Source organism: Macaca mulatta, chromosome 1 (assembly GCF_049350105.2).
Source record: "Macaca mulatta isolate MMU2019108-1 chromosome 1, T2T-MMU8v2.0, whole genome shotgun sequence".
In the NCBI taxonomy this organism is placed as follows: domain Eukaryota; kingdom Metazoa; phylum Chordata; class Mammalia; order Primates; family Cercopithecidae; genus Macaca; species Macaca mulatta.
In genome coordinates, this window is record NC_133406.1 from 153,450,817 (window position 1) to 153,461,682 (window position 10,866).

The window sequence follows — 10,866 nt, forward strand, 5'->3', positions numbered from 1 at the left end:
CCAGCCAGGCGGCGGGTGGGCCCTGGGCTAGCCACACATCCTTAGCTAATCCACGGGTGGCAACCTGTCTCTGTCAGGAGGTGCCGCTTGTCCTCTGCCTGGAATTCCTCTCTCCTATTTCCATCCTTATCCACCAGCAATACTCCACTCAGGTGTCATCTTCTCTAGGTAGCCCTTCTAGAACTCCTTAAAGTTGGGCTAACTGTGCCCCCTCTGTGTTTCCATAGCATCATGCACATACCTCAGGAACGCCATCACCCACATTGTATGACAAATAGGCATCATTTATTGAAGACACATGTGCCACTCACCATGCTAAGCACTTTACACATAACTATCTCTTTTCACCGGAGGTACTATTACCCCATTTTACAGGTGAGGGAGTTGAAGGTCAACAAGATTGAAGTCCTGCAACTAGTAAATGGCAGAATTGGGATTTGAAATTAGGACTATCTGCCCCCACAACCCATACTTGCCTCCAATGACTTCAGCACCCTGAGGCTGGAATCCTATTGCGTCCATTTCAGTAGCCCCAGCACTAGCACATACTAGGCACTTACAGGCCCTCGGTGTACACTGATTGCACTGACACCACTGGGGGAAGTCTATGGGGAGCTAACTGACCCATATTAGGGTAGCGAGCTGGCCTCAGTAGCCTGGCATGCTACTAAACTATTCTGATTTGTCTGGGTAAAAATGGATCCGTTTTTTGTTTGTTTGTTTTTGTTTTTTAAAAAAAAGAAAGAAAGAAAGTTGAAACATTTAGGCAGGGTCCTTGGTGTTATGCTGACACTTCAGAAAATGTGTTGTCTTCCTGAATTCAGGTGTTCTTTTCACTGAATTCCGTCAAACCGGTTCTGAATATTGACACAAGAGGTGTAACCTATAGCGATTCAATTGTTATGCATCACTGCATAATCACTTCTGTCATCCATCCCTGTCCTTCTCAGCAAGGCTGCTGCTGCCACTGTGGGAGCAGCTGCATATTTCCCCAGAGAGTGAGTGTGCTGGAGCACCCCGCGTGGCGTGCAGGGATCGTGGCGGCAGAGCCCACCTCTGTGGGATAGCAAGAGGCTATGCTGTCTGACAGGTGGGCAGCTCTGTTCATCCTTCTCCTTTCTTTTCCACATCCAGGAACTCAAGTCCATCCTTTCTTTTGTCTTCATAAGGGTCTCCCTTCCATCCTTTCTCATTGTCCCTGCTACTGCACTGGCGCAGGACATAAGCAAATTGCTATTGGCCTCCTGATTCCAGTTGGCCTAGGTCACTCTGCATGCTGCCGCCATGTCATCCCTACCCTGACTCACTGAATACCTCATCCTGCCTGATCTTCAAAAGCTAGCTTTGATCGCCTTCAGCATAAAGTCTACAGTCTCTTGATGCCCAAGCCCTCCACCAGCTACCATTCCAAGCTTATTTTCTACTATTCCCCAAGTTAACCCTGCTGAACTTTTAGCTGTTGTCCTCACTGGTCCCCAAACCAGCTCTGCTCTGCACTGACCCACATCCATACACACCTTGCCCTTTGCTCAGGCCAACCCAATGCTTGCTCTTCTCTGGAATCACCAATGATGGTCGTCTTCTTTGAACTCTCATAGCTCCTGTCCACTTTACAGTCAGTGATCTGGTATATCATCTTAGGTAAATGTATGTTGTTGTTTAACTTTGTAGATATTTGTATACAATATTCCTAGGGAAATCATAGGTTCCTTGTGGGTGGAGACCTCTTTCTCACCTATCTCTGCCCCATGAGGACCTAGAACAGGCAGTGTTTTAGTGATTGTTCAATGCCATTTAGATAGACTGTGCACGCTCCATTCCAGGCATCCCAGAGTCCCTGGAATTCCCCAAATGTATCATTTTATCTCTTATTTCCAGGTATTTGCATGAGATGTTCCTTTTACCTGGAACTCCTCAACTTTCACACTCCCCACTCCTCCGGCTCTGGTTTTCCTGGAAAGCTACTTGGCCTCAGCTTAGACATCACTGCTTTCAGAGAGTCCTCCCTTACCTCCATAAGGCCAGATGAGGGCTGGATCCCCCAGCAGCTATGTTAACTCCAATCAGTGGCAGTTATACTATGTGTTCGTTAAGACTCTTTGGATTATGTGTGATGGAGAAGCAACTCAAGCTAAGAAAAGTAGGTAATCTATTGGCTCAGGTATCTGCAAAGGCCAGGGTAAAGCTGGACTCAAAGTATGTGACCAGTTTACATTCTCTCTTGGTTTCTCCTCATTCTCTTTCACTTTTTCTCTACCTACTGGCTCTGCTTCTGATCCTCTATGCAGCAGAAACTAGAAGGGGGAAGAGAGTGCTAGAGGAGAGTCTGACTTTGAGGATACTGGGTTTACATCATCACAACAGCCTCCGAGGAAACAGAGCTGCCTTCTGCCAGCAGCCACACAGTAAATCCCAGGGACCTACTCTCATTGAGCTTGCTTCAGTTTGCAGGTTTATTCCTGGGCTAATCACTGTGGCTGCAGACATGGAGATGAAGTCTGTCACCTGCCCACCACCACAGTGTCATGGGGAGTAGGGGTGAACTACTATGATTGCCACCCTTCCCAAAACCACTTGGAATTGAAAAAGACAACTTCCCCATAGGAAAGAGAATCTTATTACAAAAAAAAGGATACTAGATAAACAAAAACAATATATACTCACTATACAACATCTTTCTGCCTCTTGCATCTGCTGAAAGCTACCTGTGGATATAACTGTGCCTTGATCATCATCTGTCCTTGGTACCTAGCACATGGGAATGTCCAACCAATATTTGTTAAATATATGAATGAATGGATTCTCTGAGTGCCAATCAAATATCCTGAGTTCTAGACAAGGAAACACAATATCCTGTTTTAAAAAGCCTAAGAGTTCATTCAGTGTCCACGGGCCACTGCTGTTTGGCTTTCCCAGCTAATGCAGTACTGGCTATCTGTGGGTTTTTGGAGAACCCACGTTGACTGCTCAACAAATTCATAAAGTGTCCAAAGAAGGACCCTAAATTTACCTTAGATCTGGCAAGATGTGAGCCTAAGGTCACTCACCTACCTCCTTAGGCCTGGGTCCATCCAATGCTGTGATTACAAAAATACACAGAGCAGCACTCTATCAAGGCAGAGGACAACAGGAGAGATGCTTCAGAAAATCAACAAGATGCCTGTGTTTCTCACCAGATGGAAGTAAAAAAATGTGGTAAGTGAGTTGCTTTATTTGACCATTCTGTTAGTATATGCTAACAACATAAGAATATTCCACTCTGAGATTATAATAAAATTTGGCTTCTATGCCCCTACTCAATGGCAAGCTCTTAGAGCACAAGGACCCTATCTTTAACTACTTTGTAATTCCCACAGTGATTGGCACAACAAAGATGCACAGAGAGGCTGGAGCTAAAGTACCTCAATCTATCTGGAGTTTTCATAAATCTAATTCTGCAAACCCAAATCTGATATGATACTGACTTTCAGAGACAGTGCCGTCACCTTGATTGACTCACTGCTTCCAGAAGAACTTTATTTATAATGATGGAGTTCTTGTATTTCTTCTTAGGTCCTCTCATTAACATAAACAAAAATGCTTTTAAAATCTATTTTAAAATGTGGGTCTTACCCATTTTCTTGTCATCTGCCAAATGCCTGTAGTCTTTCTAATGAATTAGGCACCACAACGTACAATAAATGTGGTGCTCATACCCACTGGTGCATCTTTACATAATTTAGGCCAAATGCACACACACACACACACACACACATACATATACATACACACAGACACACATCTTTAAAGAATAAGTTCCTTTAGAATCCCTATGGGGTATGATATGAGAAAGCTATATTCCTTAGTCTCAGGATGCCCAGGCATTACAAAAAATTTTGGAACAAACTTTAAGAAGGCTTATTTCAAACCTTAAATTTGTTGAAATTTTTGGTTTATTACCATAGTAGTCTCTTTTTTTTTTTTTGAGAAGGAGTCTCGCTCTGTAGCCCAGGCCCAAGTGCAGTGGCGCAATCTCGGATCACTGCAAGCTCTGCCTCCCGGGTTCATGCCATTCTCCTGCCTCAGCCTCCTGAGTAGCTGGGACTACAGGCGCCCGCCACCGCGCCCAGCTAATTTTTTGTTTTTGCATTTTTGTAGTGATGGGGTTTCACTGTGTTAGCTAGGATGGTCTCGATCTCCTGACCTTGTGATCCGCCCGCCTCGGCCTCCCAAAGTGCTGGGATTATAGGCGTGAGCCACCGCGCCCGGCCCGTATTAGTCTGTTTTTACATTGCTGATAAAGACATACCCAAGACTGGGCAGTTCACAAAAGAAAGAGGTTTAATAGGCTTACAGTTCTACATGGCTGGGGAGGCCTCATAATCATGGCAGAAGGCAAGGAGGAGCAAGTCACATTTTATGGGGACGGTGGCAGGCAAAAAGAGAGAGCTTGTGCGTGGAAACTCCTGTTTTTAAAACCATCAGATCTTGTGAGACTTATTCACTAAGAACAGCACGGGAAAGGCCCAACCCCATGATTCAGTTATCGCCCACTGGGCCCCTTCCACAACGTATGGGAATTATAGAAGCTACAAGATGAAATTTGAGTGGAGACACAGAGCCAAACCCTATCAATTAATAAGTACATCTTGGTGTAAAACAATTGGTGCTATTGTCATCTAATTTACTTTCCAAAGACTTCTGTTAACTTTATAACAAAATATGATAACTTTTTAATAATACTAAAGATATAATTAACTAATAATCTTCTATCTGGTCTTTGCACCATCATTCTCTCTTTATCCTTCACAACTTGGATTCACAAATGCTTCTTAAACACATTGCAGCCTTCTTAAGGAGAACTCTAATTATGTATTTATTCTCCAAATCTCCTGGCAAGTCTATAATTCAACTATCTTAGCTGGTATTCCAGAACTTCCCTAAGCTCCCAGCTCTTATGCTAACTGATGACTTCCTGCATTATTACCACGTGGACACTCTGCACTCGGCTTTCCGAATCACCCACCAAACACTGAATACAGCAGGCTTTGCTTCTTGGCTGTAATATACTCTTTGCCTCAATTATTTGGCCTCTCTTATTCACCAGTCAAAATTCTACTTTTTCTTCAAAGGGCAAAGTATGTCCTACAAACATAAGAAGGCTTCCCTGAGCCCCTAATCCTACAGAGTTCCCAACCCGTGCATTCATGGGACTGTGAAGATCTGGTCTCTGACCTGGAACTTAGGTACTGACGTCTACCTTATCTCTGTTTTCCCCTAATTTTCCCTGCATATATTTACAACTCCATTGGGTAATTAACATAAGGAGCACAGAAATTAGTTTGTTATACTTCCCTATGTTATTCAGCCCAACATTGTAATAGTTTCTCAATAAATGTTTAATTAAAAAAAAAAAATCTGGCTGTTTTCTGATATATCCAAATAACATTAGAAGAAAAAATCTTCTATTTTAAACCACTTAACTATTCCTTCTTTAATACAGGATAAGTATGAGCTAAAAAGACAGTTAACTAAAGAGTGAGTAGAGTTCTAATTAAGAAAGTTCTCTCTTGAGAATTGACTTCTTCATAGAGTATGGGGTTAGGAGTTTATTTAGGAAAGGAGAGGACAGACTATAAGGTGGCAGTCTCCTGCATGGGTCTTTCCCACTGTTTACTTCGAGGTAATGCATACACCCAGGAGAGCTGATACATCCATGTTCAAAGACAAATGCAAAATTATAGAGCAAGGAGCTCTGGTTCATGATGATGTTCTGAGCACAGATCTCTGCCTTCCCTTCCTCCAAAGATCCTATAGAAATTATAGAAAAGATGTCTTTTAAAATAATGAAACCAAAACTGTTCGGGAAAAGTAGAATGCAACGTAGCCTAGAAATGGAGGAATTCCTGGACGCCACAAAGCACGTGACACTAGAATGACAGTGAAATGAGAACTGAGGAAGCTGCAAGGAAGTCCTGGACAAGTTCCAAGCTCAACAAATGCAGAGCTGGAGGGGTAGGGAGACGTAGCAGGGTGGGGAGTGAGAAACCATGGAGCAATTAATTAAAAGAACTGCATTTGGAACAGCTGAACCAATGAGGCAAATATTCCCCACACCCCTTGCCCGTGCCTGCAGATCAGTTAACAATTTAGTGGCTTTTGCCTTCCAGTTAAAGCCAGAAGAATTTCTCCCTAGAGAAGGGGAGTATTCTGCCTAGACGAGGGTCCTGTATTGGGCCTGGACACTGAGGTAGAAACAGAGTAGAGCTGGAGAGAATTCTGGACTTCTGCAACAGCTGCCAAGGAGAAAACTGTAAAATGTAAGGCACTCAGCCTTAAATATTAGATAACCAGTTATCCTGGGTGACTCAGCCTGCTCCAGTTTATGTTATAATCTCCACACAATTAACATTTCTTCTTTCACTCTCAAATATGTCCTAGCTTGAGTTATAAGTTATGTAGTCACTTTATCCCTGAGTGAAAAACCATGAAGACACAGTTTTCAAACCCAAGCCCAGACACTGTATAAAAGGATTCGATCCTTCCCAGACTTGTCTGTCTGTTCAAATCATCATCCATACATTGGGCTCTCACGTCATTTGTCCAACACAAGACTTGGATGCCATAGTAAACACAAATGCAAATGTGGGTTCTTACATGTTTGTCTTATTAGGCACTTCATAATCTGCAATTGATATTTTAAAAGATTGTCACTAAAATGAAAACCAAATTTTAAATTCTCTTAAATTTTAGGACTCATTAACTCCTAAGAATACATAGTAGAGACACATTCCAAGAATTACTAAATATTTAAGGAAATGATGAAAGCAAAGAAGGGAGAACAGTTTACCTTATAGGGAACAGAGATTATTCAAAAAATAAAATAACATTGTTTAAAAATTCAATTAATTTCATAAGAGATTCAAGAGGACGACATACTCAATAACCAAAAACAAGGTGCTGTTTTTCTTAAATTGTTCAGAGAACAAAAAGGAATTATTGGAAATAGAAAAACATAATATCTAAATATGAAATTTAATGGACAATCTGAATAACTGAATACACTATGGATGACAAATGGAGATTTGGAAGACTCCAAGAAATCTGTCAAAATATGGCACAAACTGACAAGATAGCAAATGTGATAAAAGGTAGAGATTATGGGGTCAGTAACTGGCTAATCAGAATTCTAGAAACATAGGACAAAAGCTACAGAAGCAAAGAAATAACCAAAGACATAATACAAAAGAAGTTTTTGTTCTGGTGGAAGACACAAGTCTTCAGATTTAAAAGCCAGACCACATGATGAGCAGTGTGAATTTAAAAAAAAGAAAAAGAAAACAGAAAAAGAAAGATCCATTTCAAGATATATCCTGATGAAATTTCAGAAAGCCAAGGATGAAGAGAAAATCTTACACTACCACAGAGAAAAAATAGACTATTCACAATAAAGGGTAGATTGACAGATTTCTTATCAACAATACTTGATGCTAAAAAGTAAGTAGAGTTGTGCATTCAAAGTCCTAAGAAAAATTATTTCAAAATTAGAATTATGTATTCAACTGTAGGAGGGAAAGGTAATATTTTTCTTCACCCACCACAAGGATCATGGCAGACACTCCTATAACAAAAGACAGGTTAGCAGGAGGAAAACATAACAAATTTATTCAACAAAGTTTTACGTGGTATAGGAGCCTCCAGATTTTCCCTGAATCTTCCCAAAAATTCAGGGAAAATGGTATTTTTTTTATGCTGAGTCTGATTAAAGGAGTGGCTAGTTGTGCAGAAATATGATCGGGCAAAAAGGGTATGATCAAATGGTAACAAACTCAGGGAGGAACCCCACAAGGCCTGTCTGTTCAGATTCTCCTTGACCTGCCTGTGTAGCACTTCTTACCTCCAGGTATGGAATAGGATATGCGTCACATGAAGGCCTTATGACCTACTTTCAGAAGAGGTACTTTGGAGAGTGATCTTTCTAGGTTTCATGGCTTGCTTTGGGAAAAAGGAATTCTAGTTTCTATGACCTATCTCTGGGCAGAATGGGAGAGGGAGAAAAGAGAGTGGGGAGATGAGGAAGGCCTTGCTTCTGTAGTCCCCTTTTCTCTTTCAGTTCAAAGCACTCAACATGCCAAGGCACCACATTTTGGGATATTGTGTTCTGAGCCCTGAAACAACTAAATTGTGTGTGTGCATGTGTGTGTGTGAAATGGGATAAAATAAAGATATTTGCAAAACTGCAAAGGCTAAAAAGTTTGCCACCATGAATTCTATGGGAAAAATTACTCAGAAAAGCAAACAAAGAAGTCAAAGATAGGCAACAAGAGAGATTTTTTTAAAAGAGTCCAGTTTAGCCAGAAGAAATGAACACAGCTAAAACAGCATTTTAAAAGGATCCCTTTGACCTTAACACTCAGAATTCTCACTTGAGGGAAATACAATGGTGACCCAGGATTAGTTTCTTATTCTTTAGACCCAAACACAAACTCATGGGTTGTGTGGTGAATAATATTTGCATAATCATAGGACTGTTTTTTTTAATTTTTTAAGTCAAGCTATGAACTCAGTACAGAAAACATATAATCGCCAACAATGTAAATGTAAATTTTAACAATGTGAAAATAACATAATTCATCAAAATTGGGAGAAAAAGAGAAGAATCACAAGAAAGTGTAAGTAAATTAATCTAACTTCATGTTGCATAGCAAGGAGTCGATAGATCCAAAGTTGATAAATTAGTAGGTAGAAATACACTATTTGAAGTTGTAACAGTAACTATGACAAGAGTTAAAGAGTTCATCACTTTTAACAGTTATTACCTATGAATGGCATGTTATTTTATAGCACTCCGTATTTTACCATTCTTTGCATGCATTTGTATTATTTTTCTAATTTAAAATGAATGCTTTTAAAGGTTTGGATTATGTGCCTTCACAATCTCCAAAGACCAAAAGAAATGATTTATTCTGAAATATCTGTTTTTGACAAGAATTGGGCCATCCACCCAATTATAATTAATCACTGTAGTTCTAAGGAAAGCTATTCGTTGACTGGTCAGGCTGTTCTAACCAGGCCATGTGGCAGAATGAAAGCTCTTAGAAGGCCCAGCTGAAAGTAGAAAGGCTACTTTATGTGGCCAGCTTCCACCTAGCATCTTTCCATATTAATTGGTGATAGGGACAGCCACCAGCCACAGGATGGTTCTTATGGCGAGACTCACCCCTTTCAAGTGTGTTGCATTTTTATGCAGGCATTATCTCCCTGGGGTAGGTGTGGACAGAATTATTATTATTTCCACATTATAGATGATCAAATGGGCACGCCAAAGAATTAAGTGGAAAAGTCCCAGGACTTAAACCCGGTTACCCTAACTCCCTTATCACACTCAGATAAAGGACAGGATTTTTACATTGCTGAAGGCAAGGAAATGAAAAGGCTGCAGCTTCTATTTACTCAATGACCATAAGGTTAATGAGAAAGCCATCAACCTTCACCATGCACATATCCCCAAACCATTATAAACTCGATTAATCAAAATTTGGAAGAAAACAATAAAATATCCCTTTTTCTTAGCCTGATAGCTTGATCTGAACTATGAGTTCAAAAACAAAAACACTCTTCTGTAATCTGAAGAGATCTTAAACAATTATCTTTTGTACTCCTTTCTGTACTATGAACAGTTATAAAAGCATGCTTTTAGAAATAACCAGTTCACAATCATTTAGTGACCAATTATGTAGTTGGTGCATTATCCAGACCTTTCACAATCTGTTCTTTTACATAATGATTTTAATGTTTCCTTTTGTTTTCTACTCTTTTACTATTCCCAATTTCCTCAATCATCATTACTGTATGTCCTGTTAAGAGTTTTGACCAAAAAAAAAATAAGTTCACTAAGTTTATGGTATTTGCTGGGAATTTCATCTCTCCATGTTATGTATTCCTCCCACCAACAGAAGAAAGAATCAATGTTGGAAACAACCTGTTTCATAACAGATTTGAATAGCATTGACTTAACTTGAAAATAAATCTTGATCCTTATCAAGGGAATTATTTTTCTTTTGGGAGTATGAGAAAGTTTTCTTTAATATTTTTCTATCAGTTTTATAAAAATGGGGGTGGGAATTGAAAATATATTATGTATATTCTCCAAAGTAGAAACAGTATCCCTGAACAACAACAACAACAAAAAGTCAGTGGTTACCAAGTAGACAAGATATGTCCCTATGCACACTGTCCCAAAGTCCTCCTCAGCCATACATCAGAGAAAATCTGCCTGGGGAAAAAAATAAACAAATCAGTTGTGGCTTGGTGGGTCATTTTCAACCCCAAGCCTCTTCTATTTTTTCCTCCCTTTCACTCTGGGAAAAACAAAAAAAACAAAAAAAACAAAAAAATTCTCAGCTTCACAACTGAAGACTTGAGGGCTAGCTGTAAAATGAAGTTTGTCTTCCTTTTCGGTTCTGCGACCCTTTGCAAAAATGCACAGATTGTGGAGGGTTTAAAGCTAAGGAAAGAGCAAGAGCAGTTGAGATGACTGATAGTAAATTGATGTGGTTACTGAGTAGAAGGAAGGATAAGCTTTCCTTAGCTTAAGTCTTAAACTGGGATATCTCTTCCTAAGGCTAATGAGGAGCTACAAGAAGGTACATTCTTTCCCCAAAACCTCTCCTCTCACATCCCAGCCCTCCTCCCTGTCACTATGCCTGGAATCTGCTGGAAGTTTCAATCCTTGGGAAAAAGATCTGTGCTTTACCAGTCTTCCTCCTGAGTACAGATTGCCCTGAACCACTAACAAATGAAGCTGTTGTCCGTATTCTCTGGGATGAGTTTTTCAAGTTGTCTTCCCCAGAATAAATTGTAAAAGGAAATGGGCTGGGCAGGCAG